Source organism: Zea mays, chromosome 1 (assembly GCF_902167145.1).
Source record: "Zea mays cultivar B73 chromosome 1, Zm-B73-REFERENCE-NAM-5.0, whole genome shotgun sequence".
NCBI classification, from domain to species: Eukaryota; Viridiplantae; Streptophyta; class Magnoliopsida; order Poales; family Poaceae; genus Zea; species Zea mays.
This window is the reverse complement of record NC_050096.1, coordinates 41,566,183-41,590,926: the sequence shown is the minus strand read 5'-3', so window position 1 is coordinate 41,590,926 and position 24,744 is coordinate 41,566,183.

Genomic DNA, 24,744 nt, shown 5'->3' with positions numbered 1-24,744 from the left:
CTCACTTTGGGCATTGGGTGCTACACCGAAGGAGAGAGGCAGCTCTATTTTGCCGACGGGAAAGGTGCCCTTGCCGCTGAAGCCATACAGCGGGTTGTCCGAAGGCTTAAGCAGGTTGTGGCTTATGCCCATGCGATCGAAGGCGTGGAGGAAAATGATGTCCGCCTGACTGCCGTTGTCAACTAGGACTTTGTGCAGGTCCCAGCCTGCCACGCTGCAATTGATAACCATGGCGTCGCAGTGGGGGGCGCTGCGCAGGTCGACGTCTCGTGCGTCGAAGGTTAGCGGTATGTGGGACCACTTTGTCTGCACGACTGGGCCAGTGATGGTGACATGGTTGATGCTGCGGTAGTGGTCCCGCTTCTGCCGCTTGGTGTCGAAGTCAGTGCTGGACCCCCCAGTTATCATGTGGATGACTCCGCGATATGGTTGATCGGCGAAGTCTTCCTGCTTTGGAGCATGGGGGATGTTTTGATGGTGTGGTGGTGGGGGTGGAGGAGGTACGATTTGTACTTCCTGATGGTGTTGGTAAGCGTGGTGCGGTGGATGCGGGGCGGGAGCGTGGATATATGGTGGAGGGGGTTGCTGGTAATTGTGCGCGACAATTCTGGGGTTGTCGGCCGGCTGCGCCCGTGCCATTCTTTCTCTGGTGGCCTTCACCTCGGGGCAGTCTTTGGTCTGGTGGGTGCAATCTTCGTCATGGAAAAGGCAGTAGAATCGGCGCGGCGGCTGCGCACGCCCTCGGCCCCTACCACGAGTTCCATTTCCGCGGCCTTGGGGGGATATTCCTGGCGACGAGGGGGGTCAGCAGCGGGATGTTGGTTGGCGATGTTGTGCACTTGCTGCTGATTGCGGCCGTCTCGACCGGAGTCTGGCTGTGGAGTCCTCGTCCACGTGCGGCTGGACTGTGGGGCATCTTTGGGTTTCTGCTGTGACTCAACCTTGCGCTAGTGGAGCTCCTCGGATTTGGCATATTTTTCAAAGAGTTGATATAGCTCCTGGAGGTTCCTGGGCGGATCTCTGATACAGTGGCTGTAGAGGACGCCGGCGCGAAGGCCACTGATGGCGTAGTGGATAGCTATCTGATCATCAACGGAGGGCAGCTGTGACTTGAGTGTTAAAAATTTGCGGTAATACTCCCGCAGAGTCTCCTTTTCCAGCTGCTTGCAGAGCGAGAGCTCGGCCAAGGCGTCGGTGTCTGGGCGGTACCCTTGGAAGTTGAGCAGGAACTTGTCCCTGAGAGTTCTCCAGGAATCAATGGACAGCGGAGGCAATCTGGTGAACCAGGTGAGGGCTGGGCCCTCTAGGGCAATGATGAAAGACTTCGCCATTGTGGCGTCGTCCCCTCCGGCGGATGCAACGGCGACCTGATAACTCATTATGTATTGCGCCGGGTCGGTGCTGCCGTTGTACTTGGGATAGGTCCCTGCTCGGAAGTTAGTGATAGTCGCCTAGAGGGGGGGGGGGTGAATAGGGCGAAACTGAAATTCTCAAAAATAATCACAACTACAAGCCGGGTTAGCGTTAGAAATATAATCAAGTCCGCAAGAGAGGGCACAAAACAAATCGCAAGCGAATAGTGAAGTGAGACACGCGAATTTGTTTTACCGAGGTTCGGTTCTCTCAAACCTACTCCCAGTTGAGGAGGCCACAAAGGCCGGGTCTCTTTCAACCCTTCCCTCTCTCAAACGGTCCCTCGGACCGAGTGAGCTTCTCTTCTCAAATCAAAGCCGGGAATAAAACTTCCCCGCAAGGGCCACCACACAATTGGTGCCTCTTGCCTTGATTACAATTGAGTGTTGATCACAAGAGCAAGTGAGAAAGAAAAGAAGCAATCCAAGCGCAAGAGCTCAAAAGAACACGACAAATCTTTCTCTCTAATCACTAAAGCCTTTTGTGGAATTGGAGAGGATTTGATCTCTTTGGTGTGTCTAGAATTGAATGCCTAGCTCTTGTAAGTGGTTGAGAAGTGGAAAACTTGGATGCAATGAATGGTGGGGTGGTTGGGGTATTTATAGCCCCAACCACCAAATGTGGCCGTTGGGAGGCTGACTGCTCGATGGCGCACCGGACAGTCCGGTGCACACCGGACATGTCCGGTGCCCCCGCCACGTCATCACTGTCGTTGGATTCTGACCGTTGAAGCTTCTGACTTGTGGGCCCGCCTGGGTGTCCGGTGCACACCGGACAACTCATGTTCATTGTCCGGTGCGCCGGAATGGGCGCGCCTGCCTTCTGCGCGCGCAGAGCGCGCATTAAATGCGCTGCAGGTAGCCGTTGGCGCCGAGTAGCCGTTGCTCCGGGGTCGCACCGGACAGTCCGGTGCACACCGGACATGTCCGGTGGATTTTAGCGGACTAGCCGTTGGAGTTTCCCGAAGCTGGCGAGTTCCTGAGGCCGTTCTCCGTGGCGCACCGGACACTGTCCGGTGTACACCGGACAGTCCGGTGAATTATAGCGCGAGTGCCTCTGGAAATTCCCGAAGGTGGCGAGATTGTGTTGGAGTCCTCTGGTGCACCGGACATGTCCGGTGGTGCACCGGACACTGTCCGGTGGCACACCGGACAGTCCGGTGCGCCAGACCAGAGGTGCCTTCGTTTGGCCCTTTGCTCCTTTGTTGAATCCAAAACGTGATCTTTTTATTGGCTGAGTGTGAGCCTTTTACACCTGTATAATCTATACACTTGGGCAAACTAGTTAGTCCAATTATTTGTGTTGGGCAATTCAACCACCAAAATTATTTAGGAACTAGGTGTAAGCCTAATTCCCTTTCAATCTCCCCCTTTTTGGTGATTGATGCCAACACAAACCAAAGCAAATATAGAAGTGCATAATTGAACTAGTTTGCATAATGTAAGTGTAAAGGTTGCTTGGAATTGAGCCAATATAACTACTTACAAGATATGCATGGAATGTTTCTTTCTTGTTTAACATTTTGGACCACGCTTGCACCACAAGTTTTGTTTTTGCAAACTCTTTTGGAAATCCTTTTCAAAGTTCTTTTGCAAATAGTCAAAGGTAGTGAATAAGAGTTTTGCAAAGCATTTTCAAGATTTGAAATTTTCTGCCCCTGTTTCAAATGCTTTTCCTTTGACTAAACAAAACTCCCCCTAAATGAGATTCTCCTCTTAGTGTTCAAGAGGGTTTTGATATATCATTTTGAAATACTACTTTCTCCCCCTTTTGAACACAATAGGCTACCAATTGAAAATATTCAATACTTAAGTTTTTTTTTAAATTTGGTGGTGGTGCGGTCCTTTTGCTTTGGGCTCATTTCTCCCCCTTTTTGGCATGAATCGCCAAAAACGGAATCATTAGAGCCCTCGAAGTGCTATCTTCCCCTTTGGTCATAAATAAATGAGTTAAGATTATACCAAAGATGAAGTCCGGTCCTTTTCTTTGATGCTCATGCTTTTCTCCCCTTGGAATGGAGAGTTGCTTGGAGTGATGGCGAAGGATGAGTTACGAAGTGGAAGCCTTTGTCTTCGCCGAAGACTCTAATTCCCTTTCAATATACCTATGACTTGGTTTGAAATAGACTTGAAAGACACATTAGTCATAGCATATGAAAAAAGACATGATCAAAGGTATATACATGAGCTATGTGTGCAATTTAACAAAAGAAGTTCCTAGAATCAAGAATATTGAGCTCATGCCTAAGTTTGTTAAAAGATTGTTCATCAAGGCTTGGTAAAGATATCGGCTAATTGATCTTTAGTATTAATGTATGAAATCTCGATATCTCCCTTTTGTTGGTGATCCCTAAGAAAATGATACCGAATGGCTATGTGCTTAGTGCGGCTATGCTCGACGGGATTGTCGGCCATTTTGATTGCACTCTCATTATCACATAGCAAAGGGACTTTGGTTAATTTGTAACCGTAGTCCCGCAGGGTTTGCCTCATCCAAAGTAATTGTGCGCAACAATGGCCTGCGGCAATATACTCGGCTTCGGCGGTGGAAAGAGCGACCGAATTTTGCTTCTTTGAAGCCCAAGACACCAAGGATCTTCCCAAGAACTGGCAAGTCCCCGATGTGCTCTTCCTATTGATTTTGCACCCCGCCCAATCGGCATCCGAATAACCAATCAAATCAAATGTGGATCCCTGAGGGTACCAACGCCCAAACTTAGGAGTATAAGCCAAATATCTCAAGATTCGTTTTACGGCCGTAAGGTGAGCTTCCTTAGGGTCGGCTTGGAATCTTGCAGACATGCATACGGAAAGCATAATATCCGGTCGAGATGCACATAAATAGAGTAATGAACCAATCATCGACCAGTATACCTTTTGATCCACAGACTTACCTCCCGTGTCGAGGTCGAGATGCCCATTGGTTCCCATGGGTGTCTTGATGGGCTTGGCATCCTTCATCCCAAACTTGGTTAGAATGTCTTGAGTGTACTTCGTTTGGCTGATGAAGGTGCCCTCTTGGAGTTGTTTGACTTGGAATCCTAGAAAATACTTCAACTCCCCCATCATTGACATCTCGAATTTCTGAGTCATGATCCTACTAAACTCTTCACATGTAGACTCGTTAGTAGACCCAAATATAATATCATCAACATAAATTTGGCATACAAATAAGTCATTTTCAAGAGTTTTAGTAAAGAGTGTAGGATCGGCCTTTCCGACTTTGAATCCATTTGCAATAAGAAAATCTCTAAGGCATTCATACCATGCTCTTGGGGCTTGCTTGAGCCCATAAAGCGCCTTAGAGAGCTTATAGACATGATTAGGATACTCACTGTCTTCAAAGCCGGGAGGTTGCTCAACATAGACCTCTTCCTTGATTGGTCCATTGAGGAAGGCACTTTTCACGTCCATTTGATAAAGCTTAAAGCCATGGTAAGTAGCATAGGCCAATAATATGCGAATTGACTCAAGCCTAGCTACGGGTGCATAGGTTTCACCGAAATCCAAACCTTCGACTTGGGAGTATCCTTTGGCCACAAGTCGAGCTTTGTTCCTTGTCACCACACCATGCTCGTCTTGCTTGTTGCGGAAGACCCATTTGGTTCCTACAACATTTTGATTAGGACGTGGAACTAAATGCCATACCTCATTCCTAGTGAAGTTGTTGAGCTCCTCTTGCATCGCCACCACCCAATTCGAATCTTGAAGCGCTTCCTCTACCCTGTGTGGCTCAATAGAGGAAACAAAAGAGTAATGTTCACAAAAATGAGCAATACGAGATCGAGTAGTTACCCCCTTATGAATGTCGCCGAGGATGGTGTCGACGGGGTGATCTCGTTGGATTGCTTGGTGGACTCTTGGGTGTGGCGGCCTTTGCTCTTCATCCTCCTTGTCTTCCTCATTTGCATCTCCCCCTTGATCTATGTCGTCATCTTGAGGTGGCTCATTTGATTGATCTTCTTCTTCATCAACTTGAGCTTCATCCTCATTTTGAGTTGGTGGAGATGCTTGCGTGGAGGAGGATGGTTGATCTTGTGCATTTGGAGGCTCTTCGGACTCCTTAGGACACACATCCCCAATGGACATGTTCCTTAGCGCGATGCACGGGGCCTCTTCAATACATGTCTCATCAAGATCAACTTGCTCTACTTGAGAGCCGTTAGTCTCATCAAACACAACGTCACATGAAACTTCAACTAGTCCAGTGGACTTGTTAAAGACCCTATATGCCCTTGTGTTTGAGTCATAACCAAGTAAAAAGCCTTCTACAGTCTTAGGAGCAAATTTAGATTTTCTACCTCTTTTAACAAGAATAAAGCATTTGCTACCAAAGACTCTAAAATATGAAATGTTGGGCTTTTTACCGGTTAGGAGTTCATACGATGTCTTCTTGAGGATTCGGTGAAGATATAACCGGTTGATGGCGTAGCAGGCGGTGTTGACCGCCTCGGCCCAAAACCGATCCGAAGTCTTGTACTCATCAAGCATGGTCCTTGCCATGTCCAATAGAGTTCTATTCTTCCTCTCCACTACACCATTTTGTTGTGGTGTGTAAGGAGAAGAGAACTCATGCTTGATGCCCTCCTCCTCAAGGAAGCCTTAGATTTGAGAGTTTTTGAACTCCGTCCCGTTGTCGCTTCTTATTTTCTTGATCCTTAAGCCGAACTCATTTTGAGCCCGTCTCAAGAATCCCTTTAAGGTCTCTTGGGTTTGAGATTTTTCCTGCAAAAAGAATACCCAAGTGAAGCGAGAATAATCATCCACAATAACTAGACAATACTTACTCCCGCCGATGCTTATGTAAGCAATCGGGCCGAATAGGTCCATGTGTAGGAGCTCTAGTGGCCTGTCGGTTGTCATGATGTTCTTGCGTGGATGATGGGTGCCAACTTGCTTTCCTGCCTGGCATGCGCTACAAATCCTGTCTTTCTCAAAGTGAACATTGGTTAGTCCTAAAATGTGCTCTCCCTTCAGAAGCTTATGAAGATTCTTCATCCCAACATGGGCTAGTCGGCGGTGCCAGAGCCAACCCATGTTAGTCTTAGCAATTAAGCAAGTATCGAGTTCAGCTCTATCAAAATCTACCAAGTATAGCTGACCCTCTAACACTCCCTTAAATGCTATTGAATCATCACTTCTTCTAAAGACAGTGACACCTATATCAGTGAAAAGATAGTTGTAGCCCATTTGACATAATTGAGATACAGAAAGCAAATTGTAATCTAAAGAATCTACAAGAAAAACATTGGAAATGGAATGGTCAGGAGATATAGCAATTTTACCAAGACCTTTGACCAAACCTTGTTTTCCATCCCCGAATGTGATAGCTCGTTGGGGATCTTGGTTTTTCTCGTAGGAGGAGAACATCTTCTTCTCCCCTGTCATGTGGTTTGTGCACCCGCTGTCGAGTATCCAACTTGAGCCCCCGGATGCATAAACCTACAAAACAAGTTTAGTTCTTGACTTTAGGTACCCAAATGGTTTTGGGTCCTTTGGCATTAGACACAAGAACTTTGGGTACCCAAACACAAGTCTTGGAGCCCTTGTGCTTGCCCCCAACGTATTTGGCAACTACCTTGCCGGATTTGTTAGTCAAAACATAAGATGCATCAAAAGTTTTAAATGAAATGTTATGATCATTTGATGCACTAGGAGTTTTCTTTCTAGGCAACTTAGCATGGGTTGGTTGCCTAGAGCTAGATGTCTCACCCTTATACATAAAAGCATGATTAGGGCCAGAGTGAGACTTCCTAGAATGAATTCTCCTAATTTTGCTCTCGGGATAACCGGCAGGGTATAAAATGTAACCCTCGTTATCCTGAGGCATGGGAGCCTTGCCCTTAACAAAATTAGACAATCTTTTAGGAGGGGCACTACTTTTGACATTGTCTCCCCTTTGGAAGCCAATGCCATCCTTGATGCCCGGGCGTCTCCCATTATAAAGCATGCTACGAGCAAATTTAAATTTCTCATTTTCTAAGTTGTGCTCGGCAATTTTAGCATCTAGTTTTGCTATATGATCATTTTGTTGTTTAATTAAAGCCATATGATCATGAATAGCATTAACATCAACATTTCTACATCTAGTACAAATAGATACATGCTCAACAATAGATGTAGAGGGTTTGCAAGAATTAAGTTCAACAATCTTAGCATGAAGAATATCATTTTTATCTCTAAGATCGGAAACTGTAACTTTGCAAACATCATAATCTTTAGCCTTAGCAATTAAATTTTTATTTTCTACTCTAAGGCTAGCAAGAGAAATATTCAATTCTTCAATCCTAGCAAGCAAATCATCATTATTATCTTTAGGATTGGAAGTTGAAACAATGCAAACATGAGAATCAACCTTAGCATTTAAACTAGCATTTTCATTCCTAAGGTTGTCAATCATCTCACGGCAAGTGCTTAGCTCACTAGATAATTTTTCACATTTTTCTACTTCTAGAGCATAAGCCTTTTTAACCTTAACATGTTTCTTGTTTTCTTTAATTAGACAATCCTCTTGGGAGTCCAAAAGGTCATCCTTTTCATGAATAGCACTAATCAATTCATTTAATTTTTCTTTTTGCTCCATGTTAAGATTGGCAAAGAGAACACGTAAATTATCCTCCTCATCACTAACATTATCATCACTAGAAGATTCATATTTAGTGGAGGAGTTAGATTTAACCTTCTTCCGTTTGCCGTCCTTTGCCATGAGGCACTTGTGGCCGACGTTGGGGAAGAGGAGCCCTTTGGTGACGGCGATGTTGGCGGCGTCCTCGTCGTCGGAGGAGTCGCTTGAGCTTTCGTCGGAATCCCATTCCCGACAAACATGGGCATCGCCGCCCTTCTTTTTGTAGTACCTCTTCTTTTCCCTCCTCTTGCCCTTCTTGTCGTTATCCCTGTCACTGTCACTTGACAATGGACATTTTGCAATAAAGTGACCGGGCTTACCACACTTGTAGCAAACTTTCTTGGAGCGGGATTTGTAGTCTTTCCCTCTCCTTTGCTTGAGGATTTGGCGGAAACTCTTGATGACGAGCGCCATTTCCTCATTGTCAAGCTTGGAGGCGTCTATTGGTTGTCGACTTGGGGTAGACTCCTCCTTCTTTTCTTCCGTCGCCTTGAATGCGACGGGTTGAGCTTCGGATGTAGATGGATCATCAAGCTCGTTGATCTTCCTCGAGCCTTCGATCATGCATTCAAAACTTACAAAATGCCCGATTACTTCCTCGGGGGTCATTTTAGTATATCTAGGATTACCACGAATTAATTGAACTTGAGTAGGGTTAAGGAAAATAAGAGATCTTAGAATAACCTTAACCATTTCGTGGTCGTCCCACTTGACGCTCCCGAGGTTGCGCACTTGGTTCACCAAAGTCTTGAGCCGGTTGTACATGTGTTGTGGCTCCTCCCCTTTGCGAAGCCGGAACCGACCGAGCTCCCCCTCGATCGTTTCCCGCTTGGTGATCTTGGTGAGCTCATCTCCTTCGTGTGCGGTTTTGAGCACATCCCAAACCTCCTTGGCGCTCTTCAACCCTTGAACTTTGTTATACTCCTCTCTACTTAAAGAGGCGAGGAGTATTGTTGTCGCTTGAGAGTTGAAGTGCTCGATTTGGGCCACCTCATCCTCATCATAATCCTTGTCCCCTACGGATGGTACCTGTGCACCAAACTCAACAACATCCCATATACTTTTGTGGAGTGAGGTTAGATGAAATCGCATTAAATCACTCCACCTAGCATAATCTTCACCATCAAAAGTTGGTGGTTTGCCTAAAGGGACGGAAAGTAAAGGTGCATGTTTAGAAATGCGAGGATAGTGTAGGGGGATCTTACTAAACTTCTTACGCTCTTGGCGTTTAGAAGTTACGGAGGGTGCATCGGAGTCGGAGGTTGATGTTGATGAAGTGTCGGTCTCGTAGTAGACCACCTTCCTCATCCTCTTTTGCTTGTCCCCACTCCGACGCGGCTTGTGGGAAGAAGATTTTTCCTTCTTCTCTTTGTGGTGAGAAGAAGATTTCTTCTCCTTCCCTTTGTTGGAGGAGATCTTCTTCTTCTCCTTCCTCTTGGTGCGGGACTCTTTCGATGAAGTGCTCCCGTGGCTTGTAGTGGGCTTTTCGCCGGTCTCCATCTCCTTCTTGGCGTGATCTCCCGACATCACTTCGAGCGGTTAGGCTCTAATGAAGCACCGGCCTCTGATACCAATTGATAGTCGCCTAGAGGGGGGGGGGGGTGAATAGGGCGAAACTGAAATTCTCAAAAATAATCACAACTACAAGCCGGGTTAGCGTTAGAAATATAATCAAGTCCGCAAGAGAGGGCACAAAACAAATCACAAGCGAATAGTGAAGTGAGACACGCGGATTTGTTTTACCGAGGTTCGGTTCTCTCAAACCTACTCCCCGTTGAGGAGGCCACAAAGGCCGGGTCTCTTTCAACCCTTCCCTCTCTCAAACGGTCCCTCGGACCGAGTGAGCTTCTCTTCTCAAATCAAAGCCGGGAATAAAACTTCCCCGCAAGGGCCACCACACAATTGGTGCCTCTTGCCTTGATTACAATTGAGTGTTGATCACAAGAGCAAGTGAGAAAGAAAAGAAGCAATCCAAGCGCAAGAGCTCAAAAGAACACAGCAAATCTTTCTCTCTAATCACTAAAGCCTTTTGTGGAATTGGAGAGGATTTGATCTCTTTGGTGTGTCTAGAATTGAATGCCTAGCTCTTGTAAGTGGTTGAGAAGTGGAAAACTTGGATGCAATGAATGGTGGGGTGGTTGGGGTATTTATAGCCCCAACCACCAAATGTGGCCGTTGGGAGGCTGACTGCTCGATGGCGCACCGGACAGTCCGGTGCACACCGGACATGTCCGGTGCCCCCGCTACGTCATCACTGCCGTTGGATTCTGACCGTTGAAGCTTCTGACTTGTGGGCCCGCCTGGGTGTCCGGTGCACATCGGACAACTCCTGTTCATTGTCCGGTGCGCCGGAATGGGCGCGCCTGCCTTCTGCGCGCGCAGAGCGCGCATTAAATGCGCTGCAGGTAGCCGTTGGCGCCGAGTAGCCGTTGCTCCGGGGTCGCACCGGACAGTCCGGTGCACACCGGACATGTCCGGTGAATTTTAGCGGACTAGCCGTTGGAGTTTCCCGAAGCTGGCGAGTTCCTGAGGCCGTTCTCCGTGGCGCACCGGACACTGTCCGGTGTACACCGGACAGTCCGGTGAATTATAGCGCGAGTGCCTCTGGAAATTCCCGAAGGTGGCGAGATTGCGTTGGAGTCCTCTGGTGCACCGGACATGTCCGGTGGTGCACCGGACACTGTCCGGTGGCACACCGGACAGTCCGGTGCGCTAGACCAGAGGTGCCTTCGTTTGGCCCTTTGCTCCTTTGTTGAATCCAAAACGTGATCTTTTTATTGGCTGAGTGTGAGCCTTTTACACCTGTATAATCTATACACTTGGGCAAACTAGTTAGTCCAATTATTTGTGTTGGGCAATTCAACCACCAAAATTATTTAGGAACTAGGTGTAAGCCTAATTCCCTTTCAATCTCCCCCTTTTTGGTGATTGATGCCAACACAAACCAAAGCAAATATAGAAGTGCATAATTGAACTAGTTTGCATAATGTAAGTGTAAAGGTTGCTTGGAATTGAGCCAATATAACTACTTACAAGATATGCATGGAATGTTTCTTTCTTGTTTAACATTTTGGACCACGCTTGCACCACAAGTTTTGTTTTTGCAAACTCTTTTGGAAATCCTTTTCAAAGTTCTTTTGCAAATAGTCAAAGGTAGTGAATAAGAGTTTTGCAAAGCATTTTCAAGATTTGAAATTTTCTGCCCCTGTTTCAAATGCTTTTCCTTTGACTAAACAAAACTCCCCCTAAATGAGATTCTCCTCTTAGTGTTCAAGAGGGTTTTGATATATCATTTTGAAATACTACTTTCTCCCCCTTTTGAACACAATAGGCTACCAATTGAAAATATTCAATACTTAAGTTTTTTTTAAATTTGGTGGTGGTGCGGTCCTTTTGCTTTGGGCTCATTTCTCCCCCTTTTTGGCATGAATCGCCAAAAACGGAATCATTAGAGCCCTTGAAGTGCTATCTTCCCCTTTGGTCATAAATAAATGAGTTAAGATTATACCAAAGATGAAGTCCGGTCCTTTTCTTTGATGCTCATGCTTTTCTCCCCTTGGAATGGAGAGTTGCTTGGAGTGATGGCGAAGGATGAGTTACGGAGTGGAAGCCTTTGTCTTCGCCGAAGACTCTAATTCCCTTTCAATATACCTATGACTTGGTTTGAAATAGACTTGAAAGACACATTAGTCATAGCATATGAAAAAAGACATGATCAAAGGTATATACATGAGCTATGTGTGCAATTTAACAAAAGAAGTTCCTAGAATCAAGAATATTGAGCTCATGCCTAAGTTTGTTAAAAGATTGTTCATCAAGAGGCTTGGTAAAGATATCGGCTAATTGATCTTTAGTATTAATGTATGAAATCTCGATATCTCCCTTTTGTTGGTGATCCCTAAGAAAATGATACCGAATGGCTATGTGCTTAGTGCGGCTATGCTCGACGGGATTGTCGGCCATTTTGATTGCACTCTCATTATCACATAGCAAAGGGACTTTGGTTAATTTGTAACCGTAGTCCCGCAGGGTTTGCCTCATCCAAAGTAATTGTGCGCAACAATGGCCTGCGACAATATACTCGGCTTCGGCGGTGGAAAGAGCGACCAAATTTTGCTTATTTGAAGCCCAAGACACCAAGGATCTTCCCAAGAACTGGCAAGTCCCCGATGTGCTCTTCCTATTGATTTTGCACCCCGCCCAATCGGCATCCGAATAACCAATCAAATCAAATGTGGATCCCTGAGGGTACCAAAGCCCAAACTTAGGAGTATAAGCCAAATATCTCAAGATTTGTTTTACGGCCGTAAGGTGAGCTTCCTTAGGGTCGGCTTGGAATCTTGCACACATGCATACGGAAAGCATAATATCCGGTCGAGATGCACATAAATAGAGTAATGAACCAATCATCGACCGGTATACCTTTTGATCCACAGACTTACCTCCCGTGTCGAGGTCGAGATGCCCATTGGTTCCCATGGGTGTCTTGATGGGCTTGGCATCCTTCATCCCAAACTTGGTTAGAATGTCTTGAGTGTACTTCGTTTGGCTGATGAAGGTGCCCTCTTGGAGTTGTTTGACTTGGAATCCTAGAAAATACTTCAACTCCCCCATCATTGACATCTCGAATTTCTGAGTCATGATCCTACTAAACTCTTCACATGTAGACTCGTTAGTAGACCCAAATATAATATCATCAACATAAATTTGGCATACAAATAAGTCATTTTCAAGAGTTTTAGTAAAGAGTGTAGGATCGGCCTTTCCGACTTTGAATCCATTTGCAATAAGAAAATCTCTAAGGCATTCATACCATGCTCTTGGGGCTTGCTTGAGCCCATAAAGCGCCTTAGAGAGCTTATAGACATGATTAGGATACTCACTGTCTTCAAAGCCGGGAGGTTGCTCAACATAGACCTCTTCCTTGATTGGTCCATTGAGGAAGGCACTTTTCACGTCCATTTGATAAAGCTTAAAGCCATGGTAAGTAGCATAGGCCAATAATATGCGAATTGACTCAAGCCTAGCTACGGGTGCATAGGTTTCACCGAAATCCAAACCTTCGACTTGGGAGTATCCTTTGGCCACAAGTCGAGCTTTGTTCCTTGTCACCACACCATGCTCGTCTTGCTTGTTGCGGAAGACCCATTTGGTTCCTACAACATTTTGATTAGGACGTGGAACTAAATGCCATACCTCATTCCTAGTGAAGTTGTTGAGCTCCTCTTGCATCGCCACCACCCAATTCGAATCTTGAAGCGCTTCCTCTACCCTGTGTGGCTCAATAGAGGAAACAAAATAGTAATGTTCACAAAAATGAGCAATACGAGATCGAGTAGTTACCCCCTTATGAATATCGCCGAGGATGGTGTCGACGGGGTGATCTCGTTGGATTCCTTGGTGGACTCTTGGGTGTGGCGGCCTTTGCTCTTCATCCTCCTTGTCTTCCTCATTTGCATCTCCCCCTTGATCTATGTCGTCATCTTGAGGTGGCTCATTTGATTGATCTTCTTCTTCATCAACTTGAGCTTCATCCTCATTTTGAGTTGGTGGAGATGCTTGCGTGGAGGAGGATGGTTGATCTTGTGCATTTGGAGGCTCTTCGGACTCCTTAGGACACACATCCCCAATGGACATGTTCCTTAGCGCGATGCACGGGGCCTCTTCAATACATGTCTCATCAAGATCAACTTGCTCTACTTGAGAGCCGTTAGTCTCATCAAACACAACGTCACATGAAACTTCAACTAGTCCAGTGGACTTGTTAAAGACCCTATATGCCCTTGTGTTTGAGTCATAACCAAGTAAAAAGCCTTCTACAGTCTTAGGAGCAAATTTAGATTTTCTACCTCTTTTAACAAGAATAAAGCATTTGCTACCAAAGACTCTAAAATATGAAATGTTGGGCTTTTTACCGGTTAGGAGTTCATACGATGTCTTCTTGAGGATTCGGTGAAGATATAACCGGTTGATGGCGTAGCAGGCGGTGTTGACCGCCTCGGCCCAAAACCGATCCGAAGTCTTGTACTCATCAAGCATGGTCCTTGCCATGTCCAATAGAGTTCTATTCTTCCTCTCCACTACACCATTTTGTTGTGGTGTGTAAGGAGAAGAGAACTCATGCTTGATGCCCTCCTCCTCAAGGAAGCCTTCGATTTGAGAGTTTTTGAACTCCGTCCCGTTGTCGCTTCTTATTTTCTTGATCCTTAAGCCGAACTCATTTTGAGCCCGTCTCAAGAATCCCTTTAAGGTCTCTTGGGTTTGAGATTTTTCCTGCAAAAAGAATACCCAAGTGAAGCGAGAATAATCATCCACAATAACTAGACAATACTTACTCCCGCCGATGCTTATGTAAGCAATCGGGCCGAATAGGTCCATGTGTAGGAGCTCTAGTGGCCTGTCGGTTGTCATGATGTTCTTGCGTGGATGATGGGTGCCAACTTGCTTTCCTGCCTGGCATGCGCTACAAATCCTGTCTTTCTCAAAGTGAACATTGGTTAGTCCTAAAATGTGCTCTCCCTTCAGAAGCTTATGAAGATTCTTCATCCCAACATGGGCTAGTCGGCGGTGCCAAAGCCAACCCATGTTAGTCTTAGCAATTAAGCAAGTATCGAGTTCAGCTCTATCAAAATCTACCAAGTATAGCTGACCCTCTAACACTCCCTTAAATGCTATTGAATCATCACTTCTTCTAAAGATAGTGACATCTATATCAGTGAAAAGACAGTTGTAGCCCATTTGACATAATTGAGATACAGAAAGCAAATTGTAATCTAAAGAATCTACAAGAAAAACATTGGAAATGGAATGGTCAGGAGATATAGCAATTTTACCAAGACCTTTGACCAAACCTTGTTTTCCATCCCCGAATGTGATAGCTCGTTGGGGATCTTGGTTTTTCTCGTAGGAGGAGAACATCTTCTTCTCCCCTGTCATGTGGTTTGTGCACCCGCTGTCGAGTATCCAACTTGAGCCCCCGGATGCATAAACCTACAAAACAAGTTTAGTTCTTGACTTTAGGTACCCAAATGGTTTTGGGTCCTTTGGCATTAGACACAAGAACTTTGGGTACCCAAACACAAGTCTTGGAGCCCTTGTGCTTGCCCCCAACGTATTTGGCAACTACCTTGCCGGATTTGTTAGTCAAAACATAAGATGCATCAAAAGTTTTAAATGAAATGTTATGATCATTTGATGCACTAGGAGTTTTCTTTCTAGGCAACTTAGCATGGGTTGGTTGCCTAGAGCTAGATGTCTCACCCTTATACATAAAAGCATGATTAGGGCCAGAGTGAGACTTCCTAGAATGAATTCTCCTAATTTTGCTCTCGGGATAACCGGCAGGGTATAAAATGTAACCCTCGTTATCCTGAGGCATGGGAGCCTTGCCCTTAACAAAATTAGACAATCTTTTAGGAGGGGCACTACTTTTGACATTGTCTCCCCTTTGGAAGCCAATGCCATCCTTGATGCCCGGGCGTCTCCCATTATAAAGCATGCTACGAGCAAATTTAAATTTCTCATTTTCTAAGTTGTGCTCGGCAATTTTAGCATCTAGTTTTGCTATATGATCATTTTGTTGTTTAATTAAAGCCATATGATCATGAATAGCATTAACATCAACATTTCTACATCTAGTACAAATAGATACATGCTCAACAATAGATGTAGAGGGTTTGCAAGAATTAAGTTCAACAATCTTAGCATGAAGAATATCATTTTTATCTCTAAGATCGGAAACTGTAACTTTGCAAACATCATAATCTTTAGCCTTAGCAATTAAATTTTTATTTTCTACTCTAAGGCTAGCAAGAGAAATATTCAATTCTTCAATCCTAGCAAGCAAATCATCATTATTATCTTTAGGATTGGAAGTTGAAACAATGCAAACATGGGAATCAACCTTAGCATTTAAACTAGCATTTTCATTCCTAAGGTTGTCAATCATCTCACGGCAAGTGCTTAGCTCACTAGATAATTTTTCACATTTTTCTACTTCTAGAGCATAAGCCTTTTTAACCTTAACATGTTTCTTGTTTTCTTTAATTAGACAATCCTCTTGGGAGTCCAAAAGGTCATCCTTTTCATGAATAGCACTAATCAATTCATTTAATTTTTCTTTTTGCTCCATGTTAAGATTGGCAAAGAGAACACGTAAATTATCCTCCTCATCACTAACATTATCATCACTAGAAGATTCATATTTAGTGGAGGAGTTAGATTTAACCTTCTTCCGTTTGCCGTCCTTTGCCATGAGGCACTTGTGGCCGACGTTGGGGAAGAGGAGCCCTTTGGTGACGGCGATGTTGGCGGCGTCCTCGTCGTCGGAGGAGTCGCTTGAGCTTTCGTCGGAATCCCATTCCCGACAAACATGGGCATCGCCGCCCTTCTTTTTGTAGTACCTCTTCTTTTCCCTCCTCTTGCCCTTCTTGTCGTTATCCCTGTCACTGTCACTTGACAATGGACATTTTGCAATAAAGTGACCGGGCTTACCACACTTGTAGCAAACTTTCTTGGAGCGGGATTTGTAGTCTTTCCCTCTCCTTTGCTTGAGGATTTGGCGGAAACTCTTGATGACGAGCGCCATTTCCTCATTGTCAAGCTTGGAGGCGTCTATTGGTTGTCGACTTGGGGTAGACTCCTCCTTCTTTTCTTCCGTCGCCTTGAATGCGACGGGTTGAGCTTCGGATGTAGATGGATCATCAAGCTCGTTGATCTTCCTCGAGCCTTCGATCATGCATTCAAAACTTACAAAATGCCCGATTACTTCCTCGGGGGTCATTTTAGTATATCTAGGATTACCACGAATTAATTGAACTTGAGTAGGGTTAAGGAAAATAAGAGATCTTAGAATAACCTTAACCATTTCGTGGTCGTCCCACTTGACGCTCCCGAGGTTGCGCACTTGGTTCACCAAAGTCTTGAGCCGGTTGTACATGTGTTGTGGCTCCTCCCCTTTGCGAAGCCGGAACCGACCGAGCTCCCCCTCGATCGTTTCCCGCTTGGTGATCTTGGTGAGCTCATCTCCTTCGTGTGCGGTTTTGAGCACATCCCAAACCTCCTTGGCGCTCTTCAACCCTTGAACTTTGTTATACTCCTCTCTACTTAAAGAGGCGAGGAGTATTGTTGTCGCTTGAGAGTTGAAGTGCTCGATTTGGGCCACCTCATCCTCATCATAATCCTTGTCCCCTACGGATGGTACCTGTGCACCAAACTCAACAACATCCCATATACTTTTGTGGAGTGAGGTTAGATGAAATCGCATTAAATCACTCCACCTAGCATAATCTTCACCATCAAAAGTTGGTGGTTTGCCTAAAGGGACGAAAAGTAAATGTGCATGTTTAGAAATGCGAGGATAGTGTAGGGGGACCTTACTAAACTTCTTACGCTCTTGGCGTTTAGAAGTTACGGAGGGTGCATCGGAGTCGGAGGTTGATGTTGATGAAGTGTCGGTCTCGTAGTAGACCACCTTCCTCATCCTCTTTTGCTTGTCCCCACTCCGACGCGGCTTGTGGGAAGAAGATTTTTCCTTCTTCTCTTTGTGGTGAGAAGAAGATTTCTTCTCCTTCCCTTTGTTGGAGGAGATCTTCTTCTTCTCCTTCCTCTTGGTGCGGGACTCTTCCGATGAAGTGCTCCCGTGGCTTGTAGTGGGCTTTTCGCCGGTCTCCATCTCCTTCTTGGCGTGATCTCCCGACATCACTTCGAGCGGTTAGGCTCTAATGAAGCACCGGCCTCTGATACCAATTGATAGTCGCCTAGAGGGGGGGTGAATAGGGCGAAACTGAAATTCTCAAAAATAATCACAACTACAAGCCGGGTTAGCGTTAGAAATATAATCAAGTCCGCAAGAGAGGGCACAAAACAAATCGCAAGCGAATAGTGAAGTGAGACACGCGGATTTGTTTTACCGAGGTTCGGTTCTCTCAAACCTACTCCCCGTTGAGGAGGCCACAAAGGCCGGGTCTCTTTCAACCCTTCCCTCTCTCAAACGGTCCCTCGGACCGAGTGAGCTTCTCTTCTCAAATCAAAGCCGGGAATAAAACTTCCCCGCAAGGGCCACCACACAATTGGTGCCTCTTGCCTTGATTACAATTGAGTGTTGATCACAAGAGCAAGTGAGAAAGAAAAGAAGCAATCCAAGCGCAAGAGCTCAAAAGAACACGACAAATCTTTCTCTCTAATCACTAAAGCCTTTTGTGGAATTGGAGAGGATTTGATCTCTTTGGTGTGTCTAGAATTGAATGCCTAGCTCTTGTAAGTGGTTGAGAAGTGGAAAACTTGGATGCAATGAATGGTGGGGTGGTTGGGGTATTTATAGCCCCAACCACCAAATGTGGCCGTTGGGAGGCTGACTGCTCGATGGCGCACCGGACAGTCCGGTGCCCCCGCCACGTCATCACTGCCGTTGGATTCTGACCGTTGAAGCTTCTGACTTGTGGGCCCGCCTGGGTGTCCGGTGCACACCGGACAACTCCTGTTCATTGTCCGGTGCGCCGGAATGGGCGCGCCTGCCTTCTGCGCGCGCAGAGCGCGCATTAAATGCGCTGCAGGTAGCCGTTGGCGCCGAGTAGCCGTTGCTCCGGGGTCGCACCGGACAGTCCGGTGCACACCGGACATGTCCGGTGCACACCGGACATGTCCGGTGAATTTTAGCGGACTAGCCGTTGGAGTTTTCCGAAGCTAGCGAGTTCCTGAGGCCGTTCTCCGTGGCGCACCGGACACTGTCCGGTGTACACCGGACAGTCCGGTGAATTATAGCGCGAGTGCCTCTGGAAATTCCCGAAGGTGGCGAGATTGCGTTGGAGTCCTCTGGTGCACCGGACATGTCCGGTGGCACACCGGACAGTCCGGTGCGCCAGACCAGAGGTGCCTTCGTTTGGCCCTTTGCTCCTTTGTTGAATCCAAAACGTGATCTTTTTATTGGCTGAGTGTGAGCCTTTTACACCTGTATAATCTATACACTTGGGCAAACTAGTTAGTCCAATTATTTGTGTTGGGCAATTCAACCACCAAAATTATTTAGGAACTAGGTGTAAGCCTAATTCCCTTTCAGTTAGCTGGCCAAGGCGTCACTTGCAGGTGTGGCGCCAGGGGACTTCGCTCGTCGAGATAGTTGACTCCTTGAAATGGCGCGGCGTGCGGGAAGGTGTGGTCGCCCTAGGGGAAACGCGGGTCCTCCGGTTGCGCGCGGTGTTGCAGGGGTGGCCCATGCTGCAGGTCGAGGTGGCCTTCGCGCATGTCCTCGAGTTGTGCGCGCTGCTGGAGGGGTGGCTCGTGCTGAAGGCCGAGGTGGCCTTCGTGCTTCATCAGCGCAATCTCCCGCTCGAGTTCCTGGGCCTTGTGCTCTTCGTCGCGTATCTTTTGCCGCACTTTGGCTAGTGCGGACACACGCTGGCGCTTGGCCTCCAGTATCTCCTTCTGCCTCTGGAGATTGCGATTCTTGAGGCGCAGGGCGCGCAGCTGTAGCTGTTCTTCTACTGAGACGCCGAGGACTTCACCGTCCTCGGTGAGGTCCGCGCCCTCCGGTGGTGCGAAGCCTGAGGGTGGCTGCGGTTGTCCCTCAGGGCCGCAGGTGCGGAGAGTGTCGTCTTCGCAGGTGCGAGGAACATCGTCTTCAGTGGCCTCTTGGTGGGTGGATTGGGTGAGGGCGAGGGCCTTGCCCTTTCTTGCGGCGAGCAGTGCTGCCTTCGCAGCCTCGTCTGCCTTCGGGTTAGCTCTCTTGGGTGCCATCGCGGGTGGTTTTCTCGTAGCATGAACGGTGGGCGCCAAATGTTGGAACTTGCTCTCGGTTGCAAGGGGATCCAACAAGGGTGAACAGTGACGTCAACAGGGTTCTCGCGTTAGATGGCAATAGCTCTGTTAATCTGGCCTCTCACGGGCACTGTGCAGGGGTATTTATAGGTACCTGAGCGCGCAGCGCCTTGAGCTAAGGACGCATGTGCCCTCAGCTACCTAGGTTATCCCCAGAATATTCCCATAAAGCGGGGTTACAGACCGTAATTACAGGGATGCCTTTACAAATTAGGCCCGTAACGCAGCGGCGGCCACGCGGGGCCCGTTACGATGGGCCAGATCGCACGTGGGCCTCTGAGCTGGACGAGGCCGCACTGTGGGATGCCCTTCGTCGCCGGTCTTCGTCTGGTGCGGAACAAGCGAAGGGTGTCCCTGCCTGTTTTGTTTCTGTTAGCTCAGCTGCAGCAGCGAAGGCTTCGAGCGAAGGGTGGCGCCTTTGCCTTCGCCCCAACAGCACCATAGCAGGTTAGGCTATAGCGTCGAGGTTTGACATGGCAACGGTGGCCAGGGCTACCGTGGTGCCGACATGGAAGCTAGGGGGTCCTATAAATTGGTTGTTTTCTGGTCGAGAGCTGCACCCACCTCTTCTTTCTTCTTCCTCTCCGTTTCAATTTTCTTCAAAACTGACCAGAGTTGCTCGAATCGTTGTATTCGAGTTGGAAAACTTTGTAGACCAAGGTATGTTGTGTCACTGATTCGTTTGTTTTGTATATTGCGTTGTATAGTTTTGATTATTAGTTTTGACTGTTGCTATTAGTTATGATTTCTAGGATATATAGTTCATATGATGACTACAGTTTGTTAGATAGTTTGTAAAATACGTGTATTTATAAGTTAAAATCATTTCTGCTATTTGCATAAAGTTGTGTTAATATATAATCGTTTCTTAAATGAAAGATATGTATCGGGAGGCGTTGTGGCAGAAGAGAGGTTGTCCTCAGGAGTTATATTCGGATGTATCCAGTAAGGATGCTCCTGTTCCTCCTAATCTTCCTGTGTCTAACTGTGACTGTGGTAGATCGGCTTGGTATGTCAATCCAAACATCCAGACACGACTGCTCGCTGCTTCTACCTTTGTGGCGCTTTTAACGTACGTAGCTTATGACTTGTGTGTTATTATTGTTTACTATATGTGTACTAATGCTTCGTTCCATTTGTGTAGGAGCACCCGATGTGTTTTTTCCAGTGGATCGACAGTCCTGATAAATTTGACCCTCAATATCTCCTTTTCGCTAATTGGTTGTGCGGAAGGAGTAGTCATGAGCGTTTTAAGCGTTGGGTGCCTCCCCCCGAATCCGCTACCAATGACGGATGAGGAAAAGTACGTAGCCACAGAAAGACGACTGAAGTCTCCGCCTCGATGCGATTGTGTAACACCCTGAATTTGGGGTATAAAATTTCTTATCTAATATCCACCAAATTCAGGTGTTACCCTTTATCTCATTTTCCTTTTCGCCCTGTTCTGTCTCTTTCAAAGTACTAGAATGAGTTATCTTGATGTCGCATAATAATGTAACCCGAAAAGGGTTATTGTGGTTGCATCATGCTGGGATACATTTATTTCGTTTGCTGTGGTACCTATATGTGCATCCATATAATGTGTGGCTATATCCGGTGTATAGATTTGAATAGTGAAAGGGAAATAGGGTTTAACCTTTTCCTATAAATAATTTTGGCAGTTGAATGCCCAACACAAATATTGGACTAACTAGTTTGCTCTAGAGTATATGATATACAGGTGCATAAAGGTTCAACACAAACCAATAAAAGATTGAAGAAAAGGTTCAAATTCAAAAGGAGCAAGAAACCGAGTGTGCCCTGGTCTGGCACAACGGACTGTCCGGTGTGCCAGGACCGTACAACTCCAAACTCACCACCCTTGGGTTTCTGTGGGCGTGCTCTGCTATAATTCACCGGACTGTTCGGTGCACCAGCGGAGCAACGGCTCTTCGGCGCAACGGTCGACTATAAAAGCGCGGGTCAGAGCTACAGTGCGCAAACAGTGCGCGCAGAAGTCAGAGCAGTCGCTAGAGGCGCACCGAACAGTGAACAGTACCTGTCCGGTGCAGCACTGGACTGTCCAGTGCCACTAGAAGACAAAGCCTCCAACGGTCGACATCGCCCGAACCCTAACGGTTGGGTGACGTGGATGACGCATCGGACTGTCCGGTGCGCCCATCGACAGCAGCCACCCCCAACGGCTATGTGGTGATTGAGGGCTATAAATACCCCCAACCACCACCACTCCAAGCATCAAAGTTTTCGGAAGTCCACATTCAATACAAGAGCTCTAGCATTCACTCCAAGACACAAAACAAAAGATCAAATCCTCTCCAAGTCCCAATTCACTCCAAACACCTAGTGGCTTGTGAGAGAGAGACATTTGTGTTCATTTGAGTTCTTATTCTTGGATCGCTTTCTTCTTCCTCATTCTTGTTCTCTAAGTGACTTGTAATCAAAGCAAGAGACACCAAGTGTGTGGTGGTCCTTGTGGTGTCTAAGTGACCCATTTGATTAAGGAGAAAGCTCACTCGGTCTAGGTGACCGTTTGAGAGAGGGAAAGGTTTGAATGAGACACGGTCTTTGTGACCACCTCAACGGGGACTAGGTTCTTTAGAACCGAACCTCGGTAAAACAAATCACTGTGTTCATCCGCTTTATTTCTTGGTTGATTTGTTTTCCCCTCTCATTCGGACTCGAATTAATTTCTAACGCTAACCCCGGCTTGTAGTGTGTGCTTAAGTTTAGAATTTTCAGATTCCGCCTATTCACCCCCCTCTAGGCGACTTTCAAATAGACGAGAGATAGGAAAAACAAGGGAATTAAGCCTATCCTACGCCCCCTTTCCCCCGCGTGGCCCACCTGAAAGGGAAATGGGCTTAATCATTTCCTATAATCGATTTTGGTGGTTAACGTCCATCACAAACCACGTAGACTAAATAGTTTGCCAAGATGTCTTTTATCTCAGGTGCATAATGTTCAACATAAACCAAGAAAGAAATTAAGTTGGGGATTCAACAAAGTTTGGAGCAAAGACTTGAGAGTGTGCTGCAAGTGGCGTACCGGACAGTGCCCGGTGCCCCAGGTCGAGCTCCACTCGAACTAGCCACTCTCGGGTTTTCCTAGGGCATGCTCCCTATAATTCATCGGACTGTCCGGTGTGCACCGAACATGTTCGGTGAGCCAACATAGCAATAGTAACCTGCGCCAACGGTCGACTGCAAAAGGTGTACAATGCACGATCAGAAGTCAGAAGCAGCAAGTCAGAACGCACCGGACATGTCCGGTGTGCCACCAGACTGTCCGGTGCAACTAGAGACAAAGGATTCCAATGGTCAACCGCTCCAAACTCCAATGGCGTGCTGATGTGGCACGCACCGGACAGTGAACAGAGCCCTGTCCGGTGTGCCCATCGACAGCAAACTCAGCCAACGGCTAGGAAGTGGTTGGAGGCTATAAATACCCCAACCACCTCCATTCAATAGCATCCAAGTTTTCTGAAGTTCTCATTCAATACAAGAGCAAAAGTCTACACTCCAAGACACATTTAGTAGATCAAATCCTCTCCAAGCCTCCAAATCAACTCAATTCCTTAGTGACTTAAGAGAGGGTGTTTTGTGTTCTTTTGTTGCTCTTGTTTCTTGAATTGCTTTCTCCTTGTCATTCTTAATTCTTCTAAGTGCTTTGTAAAGCAAGCAAGAGACACCTAAGTGTGTGGTGATCCTTGCGGGATCTTAGTGACCCAAGTGATTAAGGAGAAGTCTCGACCGGTCTGTGTGACCGATTGAGAGAGGGAAAGGGTTGAAATAGACCCGGTCTTTGTGGCCTCCTCGACGAGGACTAGGTTCTTTGGAACCGAACCTCGGTAAAACAAATCACCGTGTTCACTTATTCATCTTGACTTGATTTGTTTCCTCTCTTTCCTCTCTCTAAAAGTTCCCTTGCTAATATTGTTTGAGTTTGCTCCCAAACGTTATCTGTGTAGATTGAGCAACTCTAAACAAGGAGAACTATCTTTTGTACTCCGATTTAATTCTAATGCTAACCCCGGTCTTAGTGCAAGTTTAAGTTTATAAATTTCAGGTTTTGCCTATTCACCCCGCCTCTAGGCGACTTTCAATTGGTATCATAGTCAGTGCTTCATTAAGTGTCTAACAAACTCGAAGTGATGTCTGGAGATCACGCCAAGAGGGAGATTGTCACCGGCGACAAGGCAGTAGGCTCGGGAATGACTCTGTCAAAGGAGTCCGACGACAAATACAAGGAGGAATCCTCCTCCTCCATCAAGTCACATAGGAAGGGTGACAAGAGGAAAAAGAAAATGAAGAAGGTGATCTACTACGAGACTGACTCTTCATCACCTTCCACATCTGGCGCCGAGTCTACAACTTCGAAGCGCCACGAGCGTAAGAAGTATAGTAAGATGCCTCTTCACTATCCTTGCATTGCAAAGCGCGCTCCTCTACTTTTGGTACCCCTAGGCAAACCACCATATTTTGATGGTGAAGATTATTGCATGTGGAGTGATAAAATGAGGCACCATCTAACCTCACTCCACGAAAGCATTTGAGATATTGTTGAGTTTGGAGCGCAGGTACCATAGGTGGGCGATGAGGACTCTGACTCGAACGAGGCCGCCCAAATTAGGCATTTTAACTCCCAAGCAACTTCTATACTCCTCTCCTCCTTATGTTGAGAGGAGTATAACAAGGTGCAAGGGTTGAAAATGCTAAAGAAATTTGGGACGTCCTCAAAACGGCGCACGAAGGGGATGAGGTGACCAAGATCAACAAGCGCGAGACGATCGAGGGGGAGCTCGGTCGATTCGTTCTCAACAAAGGAGAAGAGCCACAAGCAATGTACAACTGACTCAAGACTATGGTCAATCAAGTGCGCAACCTCGGGAGCACG